This window comes from Bemisia tabaci, chromosome 4 (genome assembly GCF_918797505.1).
Source record: "Bemisia tabaci chromosome 4, PGI_BMITA_v3".
In the NCBI taxonomy this organism is placed as follows: Eukaryota; Metazoa; Arthropoda; class Insecta; order Hemiptera; family Aleyrodidae; genus Bemisia; species Bemisia tabaci.
The window spans coordinates 6,545,227-6,561,257 of NC_092796.1; the positions used below are offsets into that span (position 1 = coordinate 6,545,227).

Sequence of the window (16,031 nt, forward strand, 5' to 3'; positions counted from 1 at the left end):
ACTAGTTTTACTTGGAATTAAAACTGGCGTTACATGGACTAAATTTTTAGCGTCAAAATCGAATGTTCGCCGATCGAGCCGAAAGCAAGCTTGGCCGCTTGGAAATGACCCGCTGAGTGCGATTTTCCAGTCGGAAAAGCTCCGCGAGTCCCTCCCTTCTAGCTATCCGCTGAAAATGCTTCAGAGAAAGAGTCAAAAATTGGTCTGAAAAGCTCGTTTTTGACCAGTTTTTGACTGTTTCTCGGCTCAGGAAGTCAGGCCGAGAGTCGAGACCGTGCGGAATCGATTTTACGCCTCCAATTACATAGGATGCGACTGATATCTCGAATTTTTTTTTCTCACTCCAAAATCAAGGAAATTGATGCTACCGTGTAGGAGTGCTGTGTATGTTGCCTATCCACAAATTGAAGGGGTCTCTCTTTTTTATCGCAATAAAATTGAAATCAGTAGCAATCTTTCTTAGTATTTCAAATTACCTATTTTTCTCATACATATAAATACAAGTAGAAATCATTTCGAGTTTTGATTTATTTAAATTTGCCTTTAACGGCCAAATCGTGTAGAAATATTACAATCTAATGGCAAAAAAGTCGGCTATTTTATCGTATTACTTTGCACATTATTTCAATATTTTCGTCATGAGTGCTACTTGGGAAGCACACTGATTTGCTTTTAGTCTTTAGTCACACCTGGAATTTTTTGTCTCGTAGCTTGCGTTACTACAGTAAATGTCGCAATCTTCTTTTGAAAGGGACTCTCTTCCACGGCGGGTACCATTCGCAAAAAATTCATAAAATATAAGTTTTTCTTGAGGATACACTTCAGGGAAAATTGCTCTGTACTCACTCAGTAAAAATGGAAACAGGATCAGTTTGACGCCTTATTGATTGTCCATGACTGAATATTTCGTTCTTAGTCTCCCTCAAAGATTTATAGACAAACCTATCACATATTCAGGAATCCTCCTCTTTTTTTAAGGATCGAAATAATTACACTCTCTTTTCGACCACGAGGTTAATTCGACGGTTTCGGATCTCTTTCTTCATGGAAGAAAATCGACAGGGAGTACAAGAATAGTATCGAAATCGAAAGTTCTCCAAATACCCACGTTGCCGTGCTAAGGAAATACTCCGTATGAGCCGTTAGACGTTGCCAAATTACCTTTGATAAAACACTAATTTCCCAGTGAACTGTGATGGGAAGAAAGAGCGGTGCGTTGTTGGGCTTGTGTACGTTTGGAGATTGACGTCAGAGCTTTCGAGTTTCATTGACTACAGCAGCATCTACGCGGCTTGGCCTCTGATCTCGAATGCTCGACCTTCTCTCCGGAGTATAAAAGCTCAACAGCGTACTGTATCGAGAGAGTGCCCAGCCAACTGATTCAATTCCTAGCTCGATTGGTCAGCTGGTTCCCCATTTCTCCCTACGTACAAACGTGGGGCGATTTCCCTTGCTCAACGGGACTCTCGTAGAGCGTAGCCACCTACGGGCAATCGTGGGTCGCTTCCCCCCCCCCCCCCCCTTCCCCAGCGTCGGAGAGCTTTTCTTGTATCTTCGCCCCGGAGAATAGTATGTGTAAACGTATATCATGAGATTCATCTTATTCACTCAGACCACTATACCTATTACCATGACAGAACTTATGAATATTTTCCTACCAATTTTTTAGACATTTTTGTTCGCAATTTCATCTAAAGTTTCTGAAAATTTCAAGGAAAAATATCCTTAACTTTCTTAAAAAATAAACTTTTTTTCGAAAAAAAATTGGCAACTATCGAATGTTCATACGGCGTTCTCCCTTAGTACGGCAGTACGCTGATTTCAAGTTAGACTTCTGTAAAACGACACGGGAAGCGTTTTGTGATCTAAAAAGCTCCAAGAGTCCAATATTTCAGAGAATGAGGATTCCGGGTGCATTCCTAAAAATTGTCAGAAACACACGTTCCTCAGCTCAGGGAGGTCTTGAACTCCTGCGGACTGATTGTTGAAAGAGATGGGCAAAGCGATAGACAAAGAAATTTTAGGGGTCCTATTTGTTGAAATGGGTGGTTCTTATTGATTAAGGGGCTAAATGATGGACTAACTAAGGGCTACGTGAGTAACACAACCGAAGATAGCAGAGACGTAATCGGGCCTCGTTTTTAACATTTCTCCCGTATTTGAAAGACTCCTCATTCACAGAATATAGCGGAGCATTGTGAGTTTACACCTCACGCCATGGCGCCTTCAATTTGGAAGATGCAGGACGGATATCCATCAAGTACGAATAGTTGTATCTCTGCGCCGTCATGAACGTGCGCCCATTCTTCTGATCTGTTTGTATGCCATGTTTGTTTCCGTTCGTCTTATTCATAGCATTGCATTAAGGGCTACGAGAGTAACACAGCCGAAGATTGGAGAGACGTAATCGGGCCTCTTTTTTAACATTTCTCCCGAATTTGAAAGAATCCTCATTCACAGAATATAGCGGAGCATTGATAGTTTACGCCTTACGCCATGGCGCCTTCAATTTGGAAAATGCAGCACCGACATCCATCAAGTACGAATAGTTGTATCTCTGCGCCGTCATGAACGCGCGTCCATTCTTCTGATCTATTTGTATGTCATGTTTTTTTCCGTTTGTCTTATTCAAAGCAGTGCATTTAGGGCTACGTGAGTAACACAGCCGATGATAGGAGAGACGTAATCGGGCCTCGTTTTCAAAATTTCTCTCGCATTTGAGCGAATCCTGATTGGCAGAATATAGCGGAGCATTGTGAGTTTACGCCTCACGCCATGGTGCCTTCAATTTGGAAGATGCAGCACGGACATCCATCAAGTACGAATAGTTATATCTCTGCGCCGTCGTCATCGTGCATCCTCTCCCTTCCTCTATTTCCATATTGTGTTTCCTCCGTTTGTCTTTTTTGCAATGCGCTAGTGCCGCCTCAAGGGCTACGTGAGCAACACAGCCGCAGACAGGGATGCCTGAATAATTCGGCCTCGTTTTTTACTTTTCTCCCGACTCTCAGTAGCAGCACAGCAAAGACGTGGCGTGCTTTGTGATTGATCGATATTTCCCCATTTGAAGGTTTGGTTAATATTCGATCATTAAGGTTTTCGCTGCGAACACCCTGTTTATCGGTACTTTCCCATAGGTTCAAACCGCCAATCAATCGATACATCGTAATGCACGCCATGCTACCGCAGCATTGAACAGAACATAGCGAGTTCACTTCTCACTACTCACGCTGACTCGCCTTAAATACATTATGTCACGTGTAATATGGTTATGGACGTCCATCTACCACGAATAGATTTATCGTGTCCAGACGTCTCTTATTTTTGAAATATAAAATAAGTTAAGTTTGCTCAAAATATGCTATGGTATGTCCAAATTGCTGATCATTTCGAGAAAACGAGTCCCTTTGGGAAAACTAGGTATTTTTGACGTTTGGATGCGAAATTTTCAAATAACAATCCTGATGAATCGCATAGGAGTCGAAGCAAAAACAATATGATCATTAATTTTTCAACCAAATGAAATGCGACAGGAAATCTGTAATATTACAAGACTGAGTAAATGTATCTGATTTACTAGGTGCGATGGCGGACCTAGCACAATAAAGTCTGGTTAATATTTTAGTGTATATTAGGTATATTGTGTTATTCCCTTCCTGAAATGTGGGCTGAGTCTAGTCGTATTTAATTGCAACCAGTGCCATACTTAGTGGGTTAGTAGAGGATGAAGGAGAAATTCTTGGTAGAATCATAATAAAGGTAATTTTGAACACACTTCGTTTTAAAGTAGTTCCGCACAAAAAAAATGAGGGGACGGGAGTCGAAATTTGAGGGGGAGGGGGTCTAAATGCAGGAAAAAATCCGAGGGATTTTAAAATGTAGGGGGTATTACAATCAAAGGAAATTTTGGAGGGGGGTCAAAATTCGGGGCAAGTCTTAGGGTAGATTGCAATTCTAGACGAGAGGTCAAAATTTAAATTCAGCGACAAATCAAGGGAAAGACAAAAACTAGGCAGAGGGCAAACATCTAGGATACAATGCAAAATTTGTATTTAAAATTTTTTGAACTTGAAAAAAAAAGAAAAAAAAACACGTACCCCCCAATTTCGAATTTGAGGTGTTGTTCGCACGAAAAACCCGCGTCGTTCACAACTTTTGCCCAACGATTCGTCCATTTCCCACTCGCTAATAGTGCCGCGTCTCAGAAAAACGATGTGTATCGATTTATTCTCATTCGTAGCATCGAAAGAGATTATATCATTGTTATTGTTTGGATCCAATTCGATATCTGGAGAATTCCTATGGTGATGTCAGCACTAATAGAATCTACTCTGCCGTGCTAAGGAAGAACGCCGTATGAACATTCGAGAGTTGCCAAATTTCCTGAGGTAAAGCATGTTTGTTTGTGGAAAGTTTTTATATTTTTCCTAGAAATTTTCAGATGATTGAGATGAAATTGCGAACAAAATCGTCCAAAAAATTTAGAGAAAAATATTCAAAATTTTCTTAGTAAAGTTAGTTTTTAGTGAGGAAATCTGGCAACGCCCGAAGACTCATACCGCGTTTTTCCTTAGCACGGCAGTATTGCTGTGGGACCTGGGCGCTTGGCGCACAGACACTGAAAAAAACTGCTCCTGGCCCGGGGCTGGGGGGGACCCCGCGTCTGGCGCTGCAAATCCTGTTTCGATCTTGATCCGCGATCCAAGATCGCGAACCGCGTTCTTTCGCCGCTCGACAAGTTCAGTTGTCGCTCCGCGTTCATCCTCGACTTGTTCGTCTTCGCGTCCATCCTCGGCCTAAGGTACTAACCCTCTTCTCCGTGACCCAGACCCCATGCGTGAAGTGTATGTGATGTTCCACTTATTTGGGACAGAATTTCAGCGTCCCCCTTTGGGATCCGAGAGTGCATCAGTACAATTCGTGCTCTTTATTCTGGAGGGAATTGCGGGGCATTTGGTTTTACCCGAATGAATGGAATGTCATTCTAAGGAAGATGTGCCGATAATTGTGGCTGAAAATTTAGGCCTGTTTGAAGCTTGTTCAGCCCTGGAGGTTTAGATTAGGCAAAAATAAAAAAATAAAAAATAAACAAAAAATATAAAGGAAAAAAAGGAAAATCCCCGTAGCATTGATCTTCCCTCCAAATATTATCTTCCTTTTCGGTGACTCAGGCGCCTAGCGTGAAGTGTGAGATGCTTCAATTATTTGGGGTAGAATTTCGGTGGCCCTCTCCTGGGATACAAAAGTGCATCATTACGGATTTTTCCTCTTGATTTCAAGGGAAATTGCGGGAGATTTGATCATGTCGTTCAGAGCTCTAATTTCTTGGAAGAAGTGACTTCTCTATCTGAAAATTAAAGACTACGTAAAGCTATCTTTGAGATTCCCGATTATGTTATAAAAAAGCATTAGACACCCCCCTTCCCTAAAAATCCCCCGAAAAATATCGATCATCTTCTAAAGAATTACCTTTTTCCTCTCCCGGTGACTCAGACCCCGTTCGTGAAGTGTGATGTTCAAATTATCTGGAACAGAATGGCAGTATCCCTTTCCAGGGATATGAGAGTGTAATAGTACAAATTCTTCCCCTTTACCTGGGAAAAATTCTGTAAAAACGAATGGATGAACGAATGCATGAAATTTAATTCTAATCTCTGCTTTTAAGAATATGTAGCTGAAATTTAATTTTGGAGTAAATTTAAGGGAATTTAATTCTGGTTCAGTTTTAAGGTTGCTGATTTGGTTGAAAAAAGGATTTAAAATAGAGAGGGAAAAATCCAAAACATTAATGATGACTGAGCTCATTTTTTCAGAAATTTTGTCGGAAACCATTGATAAAATTGTCCAAGCAATTAAGGTTGTCCAGAGATGGAGAAAATTTCATACGTAAGGCGAGGGCGACTCTCGTGATTTGGCCTTGCCTTTGACAGTGTCATGCAAAAATGATACGTGTTTTATTTTGAACAGGAGAAACGATCACATAGAACATGACGTAAGCCTAACCTGCGTCTAAAAACGATTACTTAAGGGAAAATTTTACGATAGCTTCTGTTCGTTTCACCATCCGTGAGCTATATGTTTTGCGAGATTCACGTTGAATGCAGGACTAGCAATAGAGCTGCTGGACAATTGGGCATATTAGGCATGTTTAAGTATTACTTGAATTCAAATGAATCACGTTATTCCAGACATATTCTTGGTAAAAGTGGTTACAGTTTCCCCTTTCTGTTCGTGTGAGTGGAGAAGCAGATTCATAATGACGCCGAGAACAATAAACAAATAGTAGAAGATAATAAACGGTCGAGTGAGTTCAACGATGACATTCTCAAGTTTTATAGAGGAAGTCATTGAACTGACAGTACCTAAGCTCGGTTAAAGCCGAGGTGCGAATTTATTCTCTTTGAAATCGGGATTTTTAATTGTTTTTCTTGTTTATTTTCAATGTCAGCAATTCGATCCAGAATCCGGTTAAAATGTGGTCATTATGGCGTCAAATATGAGACGCAAACTTGCACTTGAGCGCACTCGTACTCAAGTAGCACTAATCGCGATAGGTCGCGATTTGATCGGAGAATGTACCGCGATTTGATCGACGTCTATCTACTGCAATATTGTCGGATGGACATAGACATTTGCAATAAATTGCGATTTCATGGCATAAATTTGCAATATAATCGCGATTTCATCGATGGCGCTTTATTGCAATATTATCTAATAAAAAAACGTGATAAATTGAAATAAAATTCCGATTTTATTGAACGTGATTTTATCGAGTCAAAATCGCGACAAGATTGAGGATAATCACTCTAATGTTGATGATCCTAGCGATTTTATCCCTCAAAAATTGTAAAAAAAATGGCAGCTTAATTTAAAAATATCGCGATTTTTCCGTTGCAAGAAGCTGCTGGAGTATTTATACAGCTGAATCACGATAGCCTTATCTCAAGTATGACACTTGATTCCGTATAAAATATTATCGAATTATCCCTACCATTTGGACTGCATTTTCCAATTAGGAACTACTGTTTCTGACTCATCTATGAAATAACGTACCTGAAGTGGGAAACTAGTGATACGTATGTTATTCCTAAAATGAGCAAGAAGTAGGTATTAGTTCCTGATTGCAAAATGAAATCCACCCATAAAAAATTAAAGTACATGTTCAGCGTAGGCAATGACGTTTTCTGCATTCACTGTTTGAAGCACGGTATTCCAGAGGAAATTCGAGAGTGCTTTATTTGAAGATTTCATTCAGAAACAGAGAATCAAAATGAGCAAGGTTAAGTCAGACTCAATATACGGGGAGTATGCTTTGATGAAAACATCATGAGGCACAAATTCTTGAATATTTAACCATTGCTTCAAGGATTACGCTTTCTTGCCTACCTCAGAAATTGAAGGCAAGATAGCAGTGTGCGTAACCATTATACCCTTTCCGTGTCAATTTCATCTCCTCAAAATTTTAAGTCGGAAATTGTGGGGAAAAAGTCCATCTAAGGCCGAAAAACCATAATTTTCCGACCTTTTTTTAAAAGTCCCTGACCTAAAAATGAGATCGAGTCTTTTTGAAGGTCCCGTCATTTGATTTACATTCTTATAACACCCGCTCGCTACTATCCCCACTCTTCATAAACGTTTTAACAACAGCGTTTTATTTGTCAACTCGTGAAGTAAATTAAGGCAGTGAAATAATGAACAAACAATAGGAACTAAGTTTGAATAATTCAACATGATTTTCCTTTCTCCCATTTATCAGCATCGCCCGGCGTAGCACGAAAGAGGAGCAAAAATACTGTAAATTTTACATCATCAAACCTCACACATTCTGCAATAAAAATTAATTCTGCAATGATAACTGACCCATAAGACGGATCCGGTTCCGATATTTTTCGGATTTCTTTTGATTTCTCTCCATTTTGGGGCCCGCATTTCCCTTTTACGGAATTAGTTTATGGGTTTACGGGTTTCATTCCAATATTAGTATGTTGTTTCGTTGAATAGGTAGATAAAGTTGTTGGTTTTTTTTCGGGGGACTGTGATGTGCAACATTGGACTAACAATTCACAGGTAAGAAATTCTTCGTATTATAGTTTAAGTTTAAATTATTAAGGCTTACATCGACGGTGACATTGCAAAAACGGGTGTCTCGTCTCCGGTGTTTCAAAATCTCCACTTCCTTTTTATTTAAGAAATCGAGAACGAACACTTTCAAATTTTTACAGAATTTTTTTCATACAGAGTGGACAAATCAGGGATGTTTTAATTTCAAGAAATAAATTACTTTGAGTATTTTGCGGCGCCACTTAGAATATGAATTAGATATGACAGAAAGTCTGCAGGGTTGCACACTGAGATACGCGTTTTTGCAGTTTCAGCGTCGATATTTGTAAACATGTTTCTATTTGTGAGTAATAAGTCTGTTATTATTTATGTTTTAACCTGCATGGAAAAAACGGATTGCTGATTGAACAATTAAATTTTTATAAAATATGTCCGACATGGTTCAAAGGTACATTTCACAATAGTGGAAATCGAATTTAACCACGGGGGTGGTTAAATTAGAATTTGTTTATTGTAAAATCTACATTGAAACATGTTGGACATTTTTTTTTTAAACTTCATTATTAAATCAGCAATTAAATTTTTTTCCGTGTACCGGATGGCGAAGCTCATGATTGAGTCCCCAGTCTAGAAGGAGTGATGATTTTAACCATTTATGTGGTCTTCATTTTTCAATCTTTATCACTGACGCATCAAAGAATATTTCCGGTTATGCCCCAATTAAAATCTAATTTAGCGCAAAGTGGAAAGTTTTTGTAGGCATATAGTTTTGATAAGAAGATCCCTCCACGATATTTTTACTCGTTTAAATCCACCTGGTTTCCCCCTGCTTTCAACCCTTTCATGTGTGCAAAAGATCACAATTCCCTGCCCTTTTTTAATTTAGATCGTGTTTTTACTCCAACTATGTTTTAAATGGTAGGACGTCACAGGAGCCTTAAATCTGCACAGATAAAATTTCAAGTAATTTTATGAATGAAAAAAAAGAAGAAAAAAAACATTTGGAACGTATTTATAATTTATAATGTATTGAAAACAATATTATTTATCCATAAACTACTGCTGCCGTTACAACACTAATGTTAGTTAATAATGATGAAATCTCGCAAAATGGGATTTAATGTGAAAGATTAACTTTTTCCACTACCCTGGTAAAAATTGGCGATAGGAGTTGCGTTTCAAAATACCATAGGAGTTCTTATAGCCGACTAAAGAAGGCTGTTGAAAATCATCTAGCTGGCTGTAGAAAGCGGAGCAAATCATATAGCCGGGCTATACGAAGCTATAAAAAAGTATACAGTCGGGCTATAGTTCCTATCGCCGGGCTTTACACTTTATCGCCATTGGCTATGAAAGGCTATTAGAAATTGTGTAGAAATCCGTGTGCTTTGGAAATCATTAAGTTTGATACGGAACTACCTTTATATTTACAAAACTTACATTATATTTTCCTTTAAAACATATTTTTTTTCATCAATTAAAATGAGAGTTGTCCATACAGAGTGTGCAAACATTTCAAAATCATGAGTTGAAAAACGCTGACTCCGCGAGATTAAATATTAGAGCCTAACACAAAGTGGAGCGGCGACGCACTGGCGCCTACGAACCTAACAGGGATACTTCACGCGTTGCGCAATGCGTGAAGTATCCCTGTTAGGTTTGTAGGCGCCAATGCGCGTTTCACGCTCTCTGCCCGCCTGCCGTGCCGCAGCGTGCCACGACTATAAAAGGCTATAAGAAATTGTATAGCCGGCTACAGAAGCTATTGGAAATCTTACAGCCGGCTTTAGGTCTATAGTATTTTGGAACACACATTCTACTGCCAATTTTTACCAGGGTATATATACCTAGAGAAAGAAACGCTTGAGGTCATAAGTATAGAAATTCAGTTTTCGATGCGCAATACCTTTGAACACTTCCGAGAACATTAAGTCACGATTTTAAGACCTAATCTACGTTGTAAGTAATGTTATAGCGTTTGAAATGGACTGCTTCAATAGCTAGCGACAGCAAAATTCAACCGCGTATTTCTCAGATTTGTGATTGAATACTCTCTAACTTAGAACTCCCCTATTAACGTTAATTTTGCTATTTTTAGGTTTTCTTCATTATAAACTATGCAGAATTGGACCGCGTTTAGTAGAAAAGAACCAAGCCACATCAGCTAATGCCAAATTTAATTAAGTGTAGGCAATTTAATGTTTTACAAGAGAACGTTTGTGCGGATTATTTTGAAAATTTCAAGGAATTTGCCCTTGCAGAAAATTAACTGAAATTTACATAAACATCTGCATAACCGTTTTCATGTAGAAATTAAACTACTCTGTTAAATTTGGCAGTAGATGATGCGGCTTGGTTCCTCTCTGCTTAACGCAGTCAAATTAGCACTTTAATCAGACTTTAATTAGTTTCAGTTTTGGTAACTCAATATTATAATTCTTCATCTCGAGACACAATTCCCATAACTGCATTCCAAACGAAGAGTTACCACTCTGATTTTTTGTGCGACCTAATTATAAAATTATATCATACTTAAACACAAGTATAGATACATAAAGAAAAAGACATCGAGGAAAACCTAAAAATATGTGGATTAAGTAACACGATATTGTACTGAAGGGAAAAAAATTGAAAGTGAAATTATGCTCGATTGCTGGCGGGTAATCAATAATGAACTCGTGAAATTAGAAGAAAAGAACAGGAAAAAAGGAAACGAAGTTGGCGAATGATTATAATTGAATGAGAGATAAAAACAAAGTAAATTAAAAGGTCTCACCCCCTAACAAAGGTTTTATGTTTGGTGCGGGAGAAAACTTTTCCTTTATCTTTCTCTCGTATTTAATTTGAAATAATTGCTCGGATCGCACTGTTGCTCGTGAATTCAATTTTCTCCTTTGCAACTTTTCCCGTGTATTATAGTCTTTGTCGCAATCGGTTGTACCATCCCAAGCAGGACCCCTCGCAATTCTACATTCAAACGTAACTTTTACATTTTCAGCAAAGGTTGTGTAATGAAGAAAAAATTGTCTCGCCAGACAAATGAATAGGAGGCGGAGAAAAGTATTTGAATTATTTTCTCGAGTTTTAAACCTTGAAATTTACAAGCGTGGGGGAAGAATGTCTTTGGGGGAAAGAGTCGAAACTCACAGCTAAGTAATCAAGGAAATATATTTTGAGTAACTACACCCATATGAATGCGAAGCAAACCCCTTAGTTACTTGCCCACCAGAGATTTTAATTACCTACTTCATTTTTCTTTTTCTTCTCTCGCCATTTCGTTTACTTATTTAGTTTTTTTTGACCGAGACATTTAGAGCCCACTTTTCGCATTCGTTTTGGACTTACGACTTGTTTATTTAGAATAAAGTACTTAATTCAGAGGGTAAGATATAATAGAAGGGCAAGAATGTAGAGTGTGACCGAGGTCTCGTTATGATTTTTTCATAGGGTGCCATACTGCCGTGCTAAGGAAGAACGCCGTATGAACCTTCAGACGTTGCCACATTTCTTTTGATAAAACACGAATATCATGGTAAACTTATGACTGTTTTTCTTCGAAATCTCCAGATAATTTTGTTTGCAAATTCACCAAAAGCTCCTGAAAATTCTAAGGAAAAATATCCATGACTATCCTCAAAAATTAACATTTTACTGGGGGAAATTTGGCAACTCTCGAATTTTCATACGGCGTTCTTCCTTAGCACGGCAGAATAGTCGTCTCCCGAGTAGAATTACTCAGAGAAAAAGTTTGAACATTTCAATACAGTTTCAACACGTTGTAACTCCAGGCCAACCTAATAAAATTTAATGGTCTTGATTTTTTTTTTTTACAAAAATCGTTGGCTCTTTGAATTAGAAATATAGGCAACAACCAATACTTTAAAAAATGCAATTTGTTGCGACTCAATTGAAAAGTGTTATAAGTCCTTTGCTAAGGTCTAAAACGACGCTTGCTTCTGCTTTATTCTGTTGAAGGGGAGCAGGGCAACTTTGATACCGGAAATTTTCAAAGAAAACGCTCTTTCCAAAGAAGAAAAATGACAGAGATTTTCAAGAAATTATATCCATTAGTTTTCAAATTATGAGATGAAGAATGGCGGGAAGTCTACGACGTCGCAAAGTGAAATACGTGATTTTCGAACCAAGCTACGTATAAACCATAAAATGCAGTAATCAAATTAGCTCAATACATACAACTTATCGCAACCTATTCTTCTGAATTAGAACTCCTCGCGGATGCTTGACTGAATATTCACTGGAGTAGAAAAATGGAATAAATTTCCTGTTTGTGTAAATATACTGAATGTTAGTCGGAGCTTCAAGGAAGCTTCACGGCTGAAATCACGAAAGGGCACAGCTGGATCTTGAATCGCAGATTTTCCCTCGTCCAAACCACTTCCATGACGATTTGGAGGGGGTAAAGGCCCGGGTAGAAGATTTTGCGGGCTGAGCCGCCATCATAATCAAGATCGCACGCGAAAAAAGATTAATCAAATTCTGTAACTTCCGACGTCGCGAATTTTAGGACCTTAAAAGAACGAAAATTATTCGCGGAGAACAGGCTCAAGGATCCGAACGCAGCGCCGTGTCGCAGAATATGTCCGAGTACCTTACGAATCACGGTGTTGTCAAACTGCGGCACGGCGGTCCACATGCAAAAGCTGGGCAGAATATCTTTTCCGCACAAAGTACATCTATGGTAATTTTTCCGAGTATCGTCGCTGCACAAAATCATTTTCGCACAAATCAGATCTCAAACATCTGGCAACATCGCACAGTATCTGAGCAGGACGAATATGAAGTAAATAGTTATTTTAGTACATTTTTCATCGCGCATGTTTCAAGTTTTTTATTTTAATCGTGATATTTGGTATGAATTTTTAAAGCGTGTCTTGAATCGATATCATGCTCGAAACTTTTAAGATAATTCAAATAAATTGTTCACTCATTTTCCTTAAATATGCCTCATATTTTTCTCGACGTTGCCATTAACTTACTACAGAAAAATATCGGTGCGAAAATGATTTTAAGCGGCAACGATAATCGGAAAAATTACCACAAATGTACTTTGTGCGCAAAAGGTAGTCAGCCAAAAGCTGTACTTGCGTGCGTTATTCACGGACAAAATTGAAGGTTTTCGATTAATTCGATTAATTGAAGGTTGTTCGTGAGAAATTTTTCTCGAGGAAACATTCGGTCCGGCACAGTGCACTGTCTTTGGGTAAAATTCTCTTTTCATGCAAAATAGGGAAGGGGGGACACCGTACACGAACCTCGGCACGTGTTCCCGACATTTTTTTGTAAAGTTTTTTGAGGGAGATATAAGTCATTTTCAGTTTTTTTGCACGTTTTGGAATTGACCTTGAGCTGTCATAACGCAAAATAATACTTTGAGATCATAAAAACCAATTTCTCAAGGGTATAACTTATCTTGATCGGATTTTATTCGATTGAATTTTCTTATTAGTATGTTGATTCCTCAATTTATTTTGTAAGAATGAGGATGCTCCTCATTTAAAATTACCGCAAGCATTAAGTCTCTGAGAGAGTGTGATTTTATTATCTAATACCTCAGTTTAAAATGATGAATATCTATTTCAAAATAACGTCATTTCTCATACATATTATTCGAAACTTAGACGGAAAAAATAATGTGGGAAATGTTGAAAATCCACAATCAGGAGTTTTTCTTTTCTCAAATTGCAATTTTACCTTTCAAGGTTTTGACAATTTGTCCAAGCATTTGATAAAAATGCCTGATTTGACTATTAGCTCGCAAAAAATATATCCTTTAACATATTATTTTAAAAATCATCGTTACTCTTGACATGGCAACGAGAGTGGTAAAATTTTGAGTCATTAAATTTTTCATTTAAATTAATGTGCCTTGTAAGTTGCTTAGGATGGATCCCATTGTAGATGACCTCACCCGGATCACAGCATCGATTATTGTTGACAACCGAAAAATTCATCAATAACCCAAGCTGCTGTCAAAGACTCCTCACTCATCGATCTCTCGGATCTCATTGAGCATTTGGAATGTGACATCGTTTGTCAGAATAGATAATTAGGGTTGTTTGACAAGTAAAAATTACAAAGGTTATCCAGCCTCAAATATGAAATCGCCATTAAAATTGGGTGCGCGAATTTTTTTTATGGTCAGCTGCTCATCCGATCTGCGTGTGAAAGATGATTCATTGAGGCGCTTCGTTTCACTAGGACGCGCATTCAAGGCTTTTTATTGACGTTGGATCAGAGTTGACAGGCTGAGAATTGCCCTTTGTAATGTGTACTTGACTTTTTTTGTGATCCCTCGCTTTCACGGAAGCGTGTTAAATCCAAGTAATTTTGATTGAATAATGAACCACTCGCATTTAAATGCGAAGCATGAGATGCGACTGCCCGTGTAGCAGAGTTTATAAATTTTACTTCAACTTATTATCTAGTCGATACAAGCGCTGTGGGCTCATTGTTGAAATTGATAGACAAAGCGATAGACATAAGAGACATAGGGAGTTGAATGGGCTTCTTTGTCCATTGCAACCACCCGCTTCCACCAATAGGATCCTTCCATATCTTTTTTGGCTTCTTTGTCTATAGCTTTGTCTATCAATTTCAAAAATCACCTCCCTGGCCCAAAAAATGATAGTTTGTTTTTCTCCGTGTATATGAGCCTTTTTTCTAGTAGACTATCTTTATTCGAGAAGAACGATGAACATCGAATTCAGTTCTAAATATTCCATCTCTGATTTCTCCGGCCATTGCCGCAGCTATATACAGCGACAATTCTTGCAAACTGACAACACTTCTTTTCCCCCATTTGAATACATGAAAATAATCGATTTTAAGCGAAGCAGAAGCAGACAGACTCATCCAGAATCGAAAATGTAATATGGCTTTAAAGCGAGGGGAAGCAGCGTTACAAACTTGCTAGAATTACCATTGATTAGACGCTGCGAATTCATGGACTACTTTCCTAGTGCGCGTTAAAGTCCTAGTTTGCGTCAAATGTATATGCGCAGCTTCGGGCAAATTGTTTTTGTCTCGATATTTTCCCATCACTTTGAAGTGCAAAGCGCAGAGGAAAGAGGAAATAGAGAGAAAGAAACGCCACATCTTTTGTTTATTCTCATTCTCATTTAACATGAAGGTGCGAGAATAAGTACGGGTTCTTTGAATACAATTTGATTTGCCTGCATTTTGAATGCGAAGCAGGTTCGGGTATTTGGCAATTCAGGTTTTAAATTATTTCATCACAATGGGCCTGTTGCAAACTTTTGCTGGAGCAAAAATAAGAGTTGTTTCTTGTAGATAATGCCTCAAAAATCACGATGAGCGCATCGGCAAAGTCTGAAATGCACTCAAAACTTCACAATCTGCGTAAGAAATTTGCGTTTTTTTAAGCTTCCCGCTTCAAAAACGATACTACGGCACAGGTGAACATTTTGTTAGAGGAGTCGCTCCATCGTCGGCAATATTCATCATGGCCGACGCTTGCGCAGTTCCGCGCGTAATTCGAGGAGAGTTCAAGGTCAATCAATTCGGGCGTGGAAAATATGAACGTTAACACACCGATTGTTATCTGGTCTAATCCAGTTCAGGTGTTATCTCGTCCCATCAAACGTGTTTTGGCGGATTGGCGTCGGCCATGATGATTAGTGTCGACGATGGAACGACTCCTCTTACAAAATGTTAACCTGTGCCGTAGTATCGTTTTTGAAGCGGGAAGCTCAAAAAACCGCAAATTTCTTACGCAGACTGTGAAGTTATGAGTGCATTTCAGACTTTGCCGATGCGCTCATCGTGATTTTTGAGGCATTATCTATAAGAAACAACTCTTATTTTTGCTCTAGCAAAAGTTTGCAACAGGCCCATTGTCATGATCCGACATAAATAAAAAAATCCGACTTATAAAAAAGCCTCTTGACAAAATTTTGTATGGTTAAAAGATAATCTGATGATAAATTATC

General features: G+C 38.5%; 1 protein-coding gene across 3 annotated transcripts in view; it reads left to right on the top strand.

The window, feature by feature from the left end:
- Nucleotides 1–4,528: 4,528 nt before the first annotated feature.
- LOC109037617 (ATP-binding cassette sub-family G member 4) overlaps nt 4,529–16,031 on the top strand; it is a 157,246-nt gene continuing 145,743 nt past the window's right edge. Inside the window, exon 1 of one of the 3 annotated variants that reach the window (XM_019052380.2) lies at nt 4,529–4,844. The gene's annotated coding sequence lies outside the window, so the exon portion shown is untranslated. Of the gene's footprint in view, nt 4,845–8,009; nt 8,068–16,031 lie in introns of those variants that run through there. The other 2 variants (XM_019052379.2, XM_072299205.1) reach the window with 2 other exon arrangements.